The sequence below is a fragment of the Hordeum vulgare genome, chromosome 6H, assembly GCF_904849725.1.
Source record: "Hordeum vulgare subsp. vulgare chromosome 6H, MorexV3_pseudomolecules_assembly, whole genome shotgun sequence".
Lineage (NCBI taxonomy): Eukaryota > Viridiplantae > Streptophyta > Magnoliopsida > Poales > Poaceae > Hordeum > Hordeum vulgare.
Window position 1 is genome coordinate 217,983,127 of NC_058523.1, and position 5,807 is coordinate 217,988,933.

Here is a 5,807-nt window from a genome sequence, read left to right on the forward strand (position 1 = left end):
CATCAAGCGGAAGTTACATGTCTGGGTACAAACATCTGTTAAAAGCGGCTGGAAGAGCCTAAAAGCTACAACGACCCTACCATAGGAGCCAGATCACTATCTGGGTTCCCAAGCTATTCCATCGATGTTAACGTCAAGAGGTAACGTAGAGAGAACAACGTCTATTTCTACAAAAATGTAAATAAGCAACAGTGAGTACGAAGGTACTCAGCAAGACTTACATCAGAACTAACTACATATGTATCATGTATCAATGAACGGAATTGTGGGGTTTATTGCAGAAAAACCACCTTTGACCTTTGGCTAACCTATTCTACGACAATGTTTTAATACCTCTCTCGTCTCCTTACGAGAGAGCGCACATGAGTCCACATAACCATCACATCAATACACCACCGTGCATCCTCTCTCGTCATCCTACGAGAAGGCCATCCATAGCACTCACACTTATCTGGACCATTTTCAAAGTGTCAGTTAGTTATCTATGAACCATGTAAGTATCCAAGCAGTCCATATCCGAGGATGCGGCTATTTGAAAGGATAATTACCCTGCAGGGGTGTACTTTGTCGCACATGCTCCCGCCACTTATCGCCAAGTGCACATAAAACAAGCACCTCGGCAACCTTCAAGCGGAAGCCCAGCGAGCGAGTCGACCGCGAACGTTAACCTACAATGACTAACGCCTAGGGCAGTCGCCTATCTGAGTTGGAACCCATAATGGAAGTCCCGCCGAGGTTTCCAACATGGCATCAAACGATGTGAGCAGGGCCTCAAGCCGGTCCCGACTGGGCCGTTCATCCACTTAGCAGGCCGTGCCACAACCTATGAACGTTTCGAACTACTAGGACTCCTAGACTGAGAACATAGTAGTTAATAGGCAGGGAGGGGTTGAGTTACCGGAACCCAATGTGCAGTAGTAACTAGTCTTGGAATACCAACACAAGATCTCAGGTCCTAAGTGCGGCGACAATGAGACAACCCACCATGTACTCCTACGTGGCGTCTCATTGCCACCTTTACCAAAACAGTTTCACATCTTTAACTCTCATCAATAGGACATGATCATTCCAATACATCATTCCGATGCTAAGACCAACCTCAAACCTAAGCATAGCAAGCATAACAGGGTAATGGCATACATGACTCAAGCATCTACCAGGTATGCTAGGTTGCATTGGTTTAGCTATTTACTGTGATCAAAACCAGGTCATGGAAAGGAATAGGTTCAGCTATCGTAAATACAATTACCAATTGAATCATTTTGTCCTAATGCATACAAATTAGAGCAGGAGCGAGAGAATAGTATTTTGTCGGAATGTTCAAAGGGGTTTCGCTTCCCTGTTGATCAGAAGAACTCAACTATTCTTCGATGCCGGTGATAACTACATCTTGCAAGGTCTATCAACAGATCAAACAAGAATAAATTAATCACGAGGAATGCTTCACAATGATGCATGAGCATGGCATGTTATCATGATGTTGATTTCACCTAATGCAAGAGATCATAAGTTGATTGAAGTTTATTTGATCTATATAAATCATTTTCAAAATCCAATTACATTCATTTATAAGCCTATTGTGAATTTGTTATTTTCAGCAAGGTTAAATTGTTCAAACATGTATGCAAATGGTCCCATTGGATTCCTTGCATTTTTCTGATAATTTTTCATATATAAATTATTTTCATCCGAGTTATATTTTAATTTCTATGATTTTTACAAGTTTTAGCAATTTTCTAGAATTATATTAAAACGGTAAAAGCTTTACTGCATCACTATGACGTCAGACTGACGTCATCAGTCAACAGCGCCTGGGCCAGGTCAAACCTGACTAGTGGGGCCCACTGGTTAGTGACCCAGGGCTAAACCCGTGCTGACCAGCCCCTAATTGGGGTTCGACCAGGTGTGTGGCCCTTTGGCAGTGACTGAGGGGTGTTTAATTAAGCGCTAATGGGCGGCCACGTCGACGCCCACCGGAGGGTGGTCGTCGGCGACCAAACCCGCGGCGCAGGTTCGCCGGAGTTGGCCGGAATCACGCTACGGGGCACTATTTGGCATGCGGTTTGCGCCTAAAGAAAGTTGGCGAAGCGCCCGTTCTGGCAGGGGGTAGCAGGAGGGTTGGGGTGGCCGGAAAAGGTGCCGTCGACGAGGGCTAGCGGCGGCCGGAGGTCGGGCTCGTCGGGGAGGAGCTCTGGAGGGAATTTTCGCGCGGGAGAGAGAGGGAAAATGAGCAGGGGCTCACTGCAGCTCCATTTTTGGCATCGGGAAGATCAGAGAGGGTCTCTGGCCGGCGAATCGAAGCGGGGAGCTCCGGCGACCGGAGGTGGAAGAAGGTGGCGATGGCGACGCTGCGGAGGCTCGGGTGCTCGAGGAGGTTGACGGAGAGGAGCGTCTCGTCGAGGCAGAGCTGATGGGCTAGTCGGGCAACGAGGGGTGGTCGGAGACGCGCTGGAGGCGAACTCGGGCAAACCGATAATGGCAGCGAGATGAGGATGAAACAAAGGAAGAGAGTAGGGGAATGGAGTTGGGAGGAGATAAGGAGAGGCGCTGCTCGTCGTGCTGGCTCGAGGAGACAGGAGGGAGTGACATGGCGAAGCAGGAGGTGGCCCCTGTGGCTGCTATCGTGCTCCTCTTCCCCTCTGCCTTCTGGCACGAGGAGGAAGACGACAAGGGAAGGCCCCCTGGTGGGCTGGGCCTGGAGGTGAGCATAAGGTAAGTTTCTTTCCCTCTCTTTTCTGTTTTTATTTCATTTCTTTTCTGACATTTAGGTTTAGGTTTAAAAAAAAATAAAATATTTAAACATTTTATAAAACCCTAAAATAGTGTTATGTGACAGTGATAAAAACAACCAATGCCACATAACAGTTTCATAAGATTTGAAACTTTTATTTTATATTAATCAAAGTAATTCCATTCCAAATAGTTATTGATCAATTCAAAAATCCATTTCAAAATGTTTCTCTCACCTAAAATATTTGTATGACAAATTTATATCATGTCACTATTTTCTCAATTATTTGGAACATTTTCCTCGTTCATTTTAAGGTAATATTTTTATAGCCTTTTTGTCAAATTTTTCTTCCTTATGGCTTGATTACTTCCCATTTCAAAAACTTCAAAATTTAAATATGCATGCATGAATGCTTGGCAAGTAAATAGAAACTAGGGCTGTGATAACTCACCCCCACTAAACAAGAATCTCGTCCCGAGATTCATGCGTAGTCGGGAAGAGGTCGGGGTACTCAAGCCGAAGGCGATCTTCGCGCTCCCAGGTTGCTTAATTCTCGGAATGATGAGACCACTGAACCTTGAGAAACTTGATGTTGCGATGTCGGGTGCTATGCTCGGTTTCGTCAAGAATACGAACAAGATATTCTCGATATGAAAGATCATCTTGGAGATCAAGCGTTTTGTGGTCTACTTCGCGGATAGGATCCTTGAAGCAACGCCTGAGTTGAGAAACGTGGAACACATCATGAACTTTGGAAAGCTGAGGAGGCAGTTCTAATTGGTAGGCAACTTCTCCTCGTTTAGTGAGAATACGGAAAGGGCCAATGTAATGAGGAGCCAATTTGCCTTTGATAACGAAAGGATGGGTACCTTTGAGAGATGAAACCCGAAGGTAAGCCTTCTCGTCAACTTCATAACTTACTTCCTTATGACGGCGGTCATATTGGCTCTTTTGACGAGATTGGGAAGTTTTTAAATTCTCACGAATAATGCGAACTTGCTCTTCTGCATCCTCGATAATATCCGGTCCAAAGAACTGTCTTTCACCGGTTTCTGACCAGTTTAATGGCGTTCGACATCTTCGTCTATACAGAACTTCGAAAGGAGCTTTGCCCAGACTAGACTGGAAACTGTTGTTATAAGCAAACTCGGCGAACGGAAGACACTTCTCCCAATTCAATCTGAATGAGATAACACAGGCTCTGAGCATATCTTCAAGTATTTGATTGACTCTTTCTACTTGACCACTTGACTGAGGGTGATAAGTAGTGGTAAAGGAGAGATGAGTTCCCATAGCATTTTGGAAACTTTCTCAAAATCGAGATGTGAAAAGACTTCCACGGCCTGAATTGATTTCTAGAGCAACAACATGAAGAGAAACTATTCGAGAAATATATAGGTCTGCTAGCTGACTAGCAGTTATACTCTCTCGGACTGGAAGGAAGTGAGAAACTTTCAAAAGGCGATCGATGACCACGAAAATGGCATCATTCCCTTTCTTTGTCTTTGGAAAAGCAGTGATGAAATCCATACTAACCTTGTCCCTCTTCCACTCGGGAATAGCCAGGGGTTGAAGGGTGCCAGCAGGCCTTTGATGCTCTTCCTTAACGCGACTACAAACGCCACAGTTAGCGATAAATTGAGCTATTTCTCTCTTCATCCGGGTCCACCAAAACCTCTGGCGTAGATCCTGATACATTTTAGTACTACCGGGATGAATCGCGAGAGGCGATTCATGAGCTTCCTTAAGAATCAAATCACGAAGTTGTTGCTTCTTAGGAACCACCACTCTATTCTCAAAGAATACAACACCTTTTATCATTTACCAAGAAACGACCAACAACTCCTTTGGCGATGTTGCTCTTGATCCGGGAAATTCCCGTATCATATTTCTGGGCTTCTATAATCTAATTCTAAAGAGTCGGTTTCGTCACCAAGGTAGAAAGGAATCCTTGAGGAACAGGTGAAGATTAAGCTTATGAAATTCCTCATGGAGAAGTGGTTGACTTTGTAGCAACATGAGGTTGTTACAATAGGATTTATGACTTAGTGCATCAGCCATGACACTGGCTTTGCCTGGGGTGTAAGATATTCCTAAATCGTAATCCGTGATCAACTCAATCCATCGTCTTTGCCTGAGATTCAAATCCGGTTGGGTGAATATATACTTGAGACTCTGGTGATCAGTGTATATTTCGCAATGATTACCCAGGAGGTAATGTCGCCAGGTTAACAGTGCATAAACTACAACGGCAAATTCCATATCATGTGTTGGATAATTCTCCTCATGTGGACACATCTGTTGAGATGCGTAGGCAATCACATGATGATCTTGCATAAGGATGCATCCAAGTCCTTGACGCGAGGCATCACAATAGATAATAAAGTCCTTTGTGAAATCTGGGGGCACAAGTACCGGGGCAGTATTCAGTCGTCTTTTCAACTCCTGAAAACTTTCCTGGCACCATGGGGTCCACTCGAACTTCTTATCTTTCTTGAGGAGTTCAGTTAGAGGTTTGGCAAGTTTGGAGAAGTTCTCAACGAAGCGGCGACAATAGCTTGCTAAGCCAAGGAAACTCCTAACTTGCTTCACCGGTTCACGTGGAGTCCAATCAAGAACGGCCTGAACTCTCTCAGGATTGACAACAATACCTTTCGTAGAGATTACGTGACCTAGATAGGTCACTTCTGGTAACCAGAATTCACGCTTAGAGAATTTGGCGTAAGGGCGGTGCTCTCGAAGTTTCATCAATACCAGCCTAAGATGCTCAGCATGTTCTTCTTTGTTCTTCGAGTAAATCAGGATATCATCAAGGTAAACCACGACGAATTTGTCCAAGTACCATGAAGATCGAATTCATTAAGCGGGAGAAGGTGGCTGGGGCATTGGTTAGACCGAAGGACATGACAGTGTACTCCTATTGGCCATAACGAGTGACAAAGGCCATCTTAGGAATGTCCCCATTCCTAATTTTGATTTGATGATAACCTAATCTCAAATCCATCTTGGAAAAGAATGCAGATCCAACGAGTTGATCATACAGATCATTGATCCTGGGGAGCGGATATTTGTTCTT